We start from the raw sequence: 8,807 nt of genomic DNA on the forward strand, positions 1-8,807 counted from the left end.
TTTTGGCGTTTCTTGCTTCTCATGGATAGTCTATGTTGGATGCTCCAGAGGAACTGGCAAAAATCTGTACATATTTCTGTTGCCAAAGGCAAAACCAAAAATGTGGTCTATCTAATGCAATTACAGTGAGACAATGTGGAGCCCGGAGGGTGGCGTCCTACTGTGTGTAATCGGTCGCAAATAATAATCTCACCCCAGATTAGTAATGGGGTTTTTGAGTTATACATGACATCAAATTTTTAAGAAATATTAAATGCAGTATGAGAAGACTACTAAGGCAGTAGTACTACTCCTCTTACCAGAACGTGGAGGATCTCATCTGAAATAATTCCTTCGATATCTTATATCGCTTAGTGGTATATAAAATATTAAAAAAAATATCACTTGTACTAATGAACATGCCTTTTAAGGCATCCGACAAAAATAATAGCAACTACTAAGAAATAGAAATCCTGATTTCCAATATTCTACACAAGAACATGGATCACTCATAGCCTGTTCAGTGACCCACAAAATACTATATAATCCTAATCGTCCTAGAACCCGAAGGTTAATTACTTACCCGCCAAGGCAGGCATTTACAAGAATCTGAGAAAAATCACCTCATGACCCATCAGGCGGGTGCTACTGTTTTTTTTTTCATTACCTCTAGATTTCAGGCGTCATGAACGTTTTTCTCCACCAACACCCGTAACATGTTTCTACACATAGGTTCCGAATGCACCAGTACTTTATGTACTATGCTTCCATCAAGCAACTTGGAGAGAACTCATATGTCCCACGTGCAATCAACCATGAGGAATGTTGATCTCACACCCGGACTTGGTCATCTAACTCACACCTTTACCACCATCACCCGTACATGCTTCACATATGCTCAGAGTATTAATTTCCATACTTAAGGTGTTACTGCTTTCCATCAACCTTGAAGAAGAACCCCATATCCCACGTGTAATCAACCAAGGAGGAGCGTTGGATTGGCACACCTGGACTAGGTTAATTCAATCACATACACCAATATCAGGGAGACAAATGTCTCAGTTATTAATTTGCTACTAAGGAGACAAAATGTTTTCTGGCACCACTAGACTCTGGTCTCAGTAAAGACCTTTCCTTTCACCAGGCTGCACCTAGTTTTACTCCCTGTACATCCAGTATGAAAAGGAAGAGAGGATTGTCAGCAGGTGAACTGCCCAGCTGAGGAGGGCTCCTATTTCCCGTTAGTAAGAGTTTCTACGAACTGACTGAAGAGATGTTTGTGTTGTATGAATCCAAAGGGATTTTCATGACCCAGAACGACTCACTGAAAAGCAAGATGCTGGTTCCACGTAGTTAGCTGTCATGAACACTGTTCACCTTCTGTGTCCCAGCTTAAACGACGGCTATCCAGTGACTGAACCGCATGGGTTCCTTAAAACCCCTGCAAGAGAACCCTCTGTTACTATTGTTAACTTTCTCCGCCTATCTAAACACCGTCTGAGGTCGAATAAAACTTACTTGCAACACTGATGGACGTACGCACAAAGGACGAGGCCTGGCGGTCGTTTTCCTCGGCAGAGACGTTCGTCCAAGCGCCCGCACGGTATTGCTGCCCAGTCAGAGTCGGCACGTCCTCAAGGCAGCCTGCCTCACCCAATGACGTCATCTTTCCTTGCACATAGAATAGCCTTTTGGCCACAGAAAGCATATTTAGACTGAGAACTATCCATACTAATCTCTAATTTAATAATTGTCCCTTAACTTCATGAATCGTGTCTACATTAATTCGGATAAAGCATATTTAATTTTTATATAGGCCTAGTTCAAAATGCTTCCCACCGCGCTTATGGGCCTTGCTGTAGCTTATTTGGCCTGCCATGAGGCTTAAGTGTCTCAGCTTGGGCTTTACTGATGCCTTTTTCCTGTCTCTGGCAGATCAATATTTCGTTCTTCTAATGTCTCAAATATCACATCGAAATTTCTTAATATATATATATATATATCAACACTCACTCACAGGATTCGAACTCACGCTCCACCAGTTCAAGATCAGATCAGAATGGCTAATTGTTGATTATCAGGACATTAAAATTGTCCCAGGACTTTGTTAGCCATTAAAGTTTCAGCCTTAACGAGCTTCTGGCGGCGCCGTGAATTTAATACCGGGACTACCTGGCGCCATAAGCTCGTTGAACAGGCTTTGTGAAATATAACAAAGTCTAGACTGCTTTTCAGTATCCTGGTGGTCCAGCGGTTAGCGTTCATCAGCCGTCATAAATAGCAGGTCGTGGGTTCGAATCCCGGTGGGTTGAGGTGTTGATTGTATGTAGTCCGCGTGTTATTGGGGCTAATGGAAATATATATATATATATATTTTAATGATAAATAATACCAAAGTGATAATACAAAACCTATACCAGCAGTAATACACTATACTAGCAAGTAATACTCACTATACCAGCAGGTAATACCACTATACGAGCAGGTAATACCACTCTGTACCAGCAGGCAATAACACTAGACCAAAAGCAGGGTAATACCACCATACCAGCAGGTAGTACCACTATGCCCAGCAGGTAATACCACTATACGAGCAGGTAATACCACTCATACCAGCAGGTACCACTATACGAGCAGGTAATACCACCATACTGGGAGTGTACAACACTAGACCAGCAAGTAATACCACTATTCAGCAGGTAGTACCATCATACCAGCAGGCAATACACCAATTATACCCAGCAGGTAATACCACTATACTAAATATGGTAATAACACTACACCAGCAAGTAATACTACTATACCAGCAGGTAACACCACTATACCAGCAGGTAATACTAATTATACGCAGGTAATACCACCATACCAGAGGTAATACTCAATTTTAATGAAAGCAAGTAATACCACTTGATACCAGCAGGTAGTACCACTGTACCAGCAGGTAATACCAATTATACTGGAAGGTAATAAAACGATACGTGACCAGGTAACATCACTTATAATAGTATAATACTACCCACAATTGAAGGTAAAATAATCTAGTTTAACCTAACCAAACCTATTCTAACCTAACTTAACATAACCCTAAGCTAATCTAACCTAACCCAATCCCAACTAAACCTAACCTAACCTAATCCCAACCCAACCCAATCCAACTTAACCCAACCTAACCTAACTCTAACCTAATCTCATTACCCCGCGAAAGCATTAGGGTAGATAAGCCTGCGAAACAAGCTGCAGTGGCAAATCATCAAGGATCCGTTTCCTTTGTGTGAATCGAACCCAAGTTTCAGCTTCACAACATTTTGGTGACCAATGTATTTCGTCTCTCCTCTCCAGTACTCCACCAGTGCTGAGGATGTTAGTGGTCGCCGAAAACTGTATTGCCCTAATATATGTTTTTGTTATTTAAGTTCTAGGTTGTGGGCACCAGAAACACAGCTTGAGCTTAAGGGCGAAGGAGAGTGCCCGGGCTTCTCACCAACAGGTCCGTAACTAAGTTGATAATTAAGGAGAACTAATTTCCAGTGTTTAACTATTGCCTTAACATAGTTTGTGTTATGGGGCGACCGGAAATAGGGAGCGAGTGAGTGAGTGTGTAAATCGACATTTTTTATCACATTATTCCACAGAACCATCTGTGTTGAATGACGTCATTACTCATGGGTACTCTACCAACACACAAACACCCATGGAAAACCATCTGTAAACAATAGTGGCGGCTATTAGTTTATCTCCACCAGCACACAAACGCCCATAGAACCATCGGTAAACAATAGTGACGTCATTAGTTTATCTCAACGGCACACAAACGCCGGTCAAAACATAGCACCAACATTTCATCATGACGTTAATAGATGATCAATATTCTGAGTTTGAGACGATTAACTCAACACAATCCCCTAATAAAAACACACACAATCTGAAGTTATCACGTAGTTAAGGGCACAGCCAGCAACATCTCACGGATTAACACTACTAACAGCTGTAAAAACACTGACAAATGCGGGAGTTATGAGGACATTGGGAGGAGAGCACCTGAGGGTAGGGGTGTGTGCCCAACAGTGGATGATATGGTCATATTTAAGGTTTCACTGCTGTTTGGTTGGTTTTGATGGCACTGTGGGGGAATTATTATGTCCTTGTGCTCTAACAGATACTTTGCCTTTGGGGTGTAGGTGGGTTGTTGGCTGTGGTTAGTTAGGCTAGGTTATTTTTTTCAATTAGCTTAGGTTTAATTTTGTTACATTGGTTAGTTAGGTTAGGGTTTGGTGATTAAGTCAGGCGGGAGGTCTCGTTGTATTATCGACTAGAGTATTTTGTTGTTGAATAGTTTGAATACAACAAAATGGTAAGAAGAGGAAGCGAGACAATTATGTGAAAATAATATAGTGAGAGAACTGAGAGTGTGGGGGGTAAAGATGAGACGTGACCGTCAAGTAGAAGATATACTGAGAGAAATAGATAGGAGAGACAAGTCAAATAGATAAACAAAAGAGAAACAGAGACAGGATTCGAGGGATATAGGAGAGGCGATAAAGTTGAGGAGATGAGGAACTAATATCTACCATCTCTCCAACAGATAGAGAGGAGAGGAGTGTTAAGACGGGGGAGAGCCAGGAGTGTGGGGTATGTAGGAGAAACGAAAAGAGAACTCATTTATCACCTACAATTTCTATTTCCTATACACGAATATTTCTCATGATAGTCTGAAAGGACTGTAGCGTAGAATCTTTAATTAAGAAAGTTTACTCGAAAATGAAATACTTTACGGTAAACAAGGCTGAGGCTTTGTGGAGTAATTCTACCTCTTGGAAAGAGTTTTCCTGACAAAACGTCACTCAATTTGCCTCTATGTTCTGATAAACAACACCTTCTAAGTGTGGGATCCATGAGAACAGACCTCGTCCTGAGTTTTGCCAACTTGTTCTTCATTATTAAGTTCAACTACATGTAGAACAACACTGAACAGAATATGGGGCAACAAAAGGTTTAGCAAAGGTTCAAGATATATCGATGTCATTGTTTTTTTAAACAATGGCAAAAGGTTTGATAGAGTCAAAAGTAATATCTACTACGGTCAACTTTATTAATCAGATGTTATTACTCAAAAAAATTTATTTTTAATATTCAAATAGCAATAAGTTGCCAATGCAAATTATATGACAAGTGCAAGGATTTCAAATTTCAGTTAGTTAATTTCCGTATTTCTGGTGAAACATACCGCAGTTTATTCGCTATAGTAGAGTCTGGACTAAATATGAGGTTTTCATAGAAGAAAGTAAATTACTAGTGGATGAATTATTATAACAAGGTGGATCGGTGATAGAAGCGGTACTGTTCTTGCCTTGCAGCGAGATGTCCCGGGTTCGATTCCCGGGCCGGTGGAAGTTGTTTGGACTTACTCTAGTCCCCATTAGTCCCCTGTTCACCAAGCAGTAAAGTAGGTACCTGTAAGTCGAAAGTTGCGAATTCGTATTCAAGGACAAGTTGTTGGAGCCCAATAACTTGAGGACATAAACCACTGACTCTTCAGGTTTCTCGCCCTTAACTCATGAGACATAAAGGCGCATGAACTTAGCATGCTTCCTGTTGGGCGCTGTAAACGCTTCTGCGCTTCACCTTACACAATGATGTAGGGGTGCCCAATAAAAAACAAGAAAAAAAACAAATTATAACAAGGATACTGCAACTACCTTCAAGAAATACTGAGGAAATATTCACTTTATGCCTAAATATATATAATAAACCGAGATGACGTAGCAAACAGATATATTTGAAATAAATCAATATAATTCCTGACTGACAGGCAACACTAGGTTAGGTTACACGAAATCGCGGGTTTGAGGAGTTTAGTATCGAGGAAGATGGTGCTAAATGTCATAAAGTCTTCACGCTTACACTTAGGTACATATATACAGCTAGCAGATCTCTAATAATTTAATTAATAATTATTAATGCTTGTTTATGTTATGCTTTTTTGCAAAATGACCAAATACATCATTGTAGAGGACATGGAAGAAACATATTTAGTAGCAGCCGGTATTATACTTACTGCTGAGAGTAGCTAGTTCATGGCAAACCCTGCATTCACAATTGCACGACTGAGTTGAACGAGCAAACAGAGATGTTGAAACAATTCTTGAATGCTGGCTGAAGGACGACGATACTACAAAATGATCACAGGGACTGCGCTTCGTCCAATGGCAGAAAAACACACGTTTTTACTACGGAATCAGCAGAACGTTCTACACGGCCACAACATAAATACGAAAAAATAAAGATTTAGTGTATTCTCATACCTATTTTTATATATACTATACCCTACTTTTAAAAATATTTTATGACGCGCCGATTTTGACACCTGATTTTTCACCATAACGTTCATGACGTACCGTTTTTCTACTATGACACCGATTTTTACTCTTAATACCCTATTTTATCTTCACTCTCCTCATTTTAATTTATTATTTTCTTACCTTCCTCCTTACAGCCATACACCATGCACTTGGTGAACGTAGATAGCCCAGGTTGCCACAGTTCATGTCTGTCTTTCCCAGGGATGTGGATATGTCCTTTTCCTTTAAGCCTTGTGTGTGTGTGTGTGTGTGTGTGTGAATCGTTGTTCTGGGGGTAATGGTAAGCCAGTGCAGTGTGAAGTTGTCCGGTCTTTTCGGATTACTACATGACACTGGTTCATACACCTCTTTATTAATTTAGGGCAGTATTGTTGTATTGGAGACAGCTTCCACACCCTGAACAAATTCATACCTAGGTGGCCTGGGGCAGGCCAGCCTTGAACACGAGGGGCAACCATTATCATTATTAACGTGTGTGTGTGTGTGTGTGTGTGTGTGTGTGTGTACATCTGTAGATATATGTGTGTTTGTACAGCCCTACAAACAAGATCACAGATTTATGGACACCACCTACAGTCAAACAGTGTACATATACAGTATCTGTGCGTCCATGCATTAACATAAATTACTGCCCTCGCTGTCAATTACTGTTGATATCTCCTACAGCTGAACAATGGCATATAACTCCTCACTAATGCGATTAAAACCACGTCATTAATCTGTACAAAATGTTTAATGGCCATGTAACATTTCTGATTTTTTTAAATATTTGAGACCATTCATTTCAACACAATTTACCAATCCGCTTAGCTTTAATTTATTATTCTGTTTTGACAGATACACAGCCAACACAGCCTTCCTAAAGCTTATTATCATGTTCGGTATTTATTTATAATTGTGTTTAGTTCTTTATTTTATTTTAGGTAAAGTTATGACCGTCACTGTTAGTTGAGGACGAGCCTGTAAAAAACTGCTCACTCAAGTGTTAAAAAACACACACATAAAGGTTAGCACACGATAGTTTATGATGTGTTGAACATTTTCACACGTTCAGGCGACTGTTGTTTGTTAACCACGTCACCCTAGCAATAGTTGTATGTTAACCACGACACCCTAACAACTGTTGTTTATTAACCACGCCACCCTAGTAATGGTTGTATGTTAACCATGTCACACTAGCAACAGTTGTTTGTTAACCACGTCACCCTAGCAATAGTTGTATGTTAACCATGTCACACTAGCAACCGTTGTTTGTTAACAACGTCACCGTAGCAACCGTTCTTTGCTAATCACGTCACCCTAACAACCGCTGTTTGGTAACCACGTCACCCTAGCAACCGTTGTTGTTAACCACGTCACCCTAGCAACAGCTGTATGTTAACCACGTCACACTACCACGTTGTATGTTGACCACATAACCATAAAACCGTTGTTTATTAACCACGTCTCCGTAACAATAGCTGTATGTTAACCATGTCACCCTAGCAACCGTTATTAGTTAACCAAATAACCATAGAAACCGTTGTTTATTAACCACGTCAATCTAGCAGTAGTTGTATGTTAACCATGTCACCCTAGCAACCGTTATTTATTAACCACCTCACCCGAGCAACCGGTGTTTGTTAACCACGTCACTCTAGAAACCGTAGTTTGTTAACCACGTCACCCAGCAAACGGTGTTTGTTAACCACGCCACTCTAGAAACAGTTGTTTGTTAACCACTCACCCTAGCAACCGTTGTTTGTTAACCACGTCACTCTAGAAACCGTTGTTTGTTAACCACTCACCCTAACAACCGGTGTTTGTTAACCACGTCACTCTAGAAACGGTAGTTTGTTTACCACGTCACTCTAGAAACGTTGTTTGTTAACCACTCACCTAACTAGCCGTTGTTTGTTAACCACGTCACTCTAGAAACCGTTGTTTGTTAACCACTCACCCTAGCAACCGTTGTTTGTTAACCACGTCACTCTGAAACCGTTGTTTGTTAACCACTCACCCTAGCAACCGGTGTTTGTTAACCACGTCACTCTAGAAACCGTTGTTTGTTAACCACGTCACCTAACAACGGTGTTTGTTAACCACGTCACTCTAGAAACCGTTGTTTGTTAACCACGTCACTCTAGAAACCGTTGTTTGTTAACCACTCACCCTAGCCGGTGTTTGTTAACCACGTCACTCTAGAAACCGTTGTTTGTTAACCACTCACCCTAGCAACCGGTGTTTGTTAACCACGTCACTCTAGAAACCGTTGTTTGTTAACCACGTCACCCAAGCAAACGGTGTTTGTTAACCACGCCACTCTAGAAACCGTTGTTTGTTAACCACTCACCCTAGCAACCGTTGTTTTGTTAACCACGTCACTCTAGAAACCGTTGTTTGTTAACCACTCACCCTAACAACCGGTGTTTGTTAACCGTCACTCTAGAAACGGTAGTTTGTTTACGTCACTCTAGAAACCGTTGTTTG

This window comes from Homarus americanus, unplaced genomic scaffold, assembly GCF_018991925.1.
Source record: "Homarus americanus isolate GMGI-L3 unplaced genomic scaffold, GMGI_Hamer_2.0 scaffold45562, whole genome shotgun sequence".
NCBI classification, from domain to species: Eukaryota; Metazoa; Arthropoda; class Malacostraca; order Decapoda; family Nephropidae; genus Homarus; species Homarus americanus.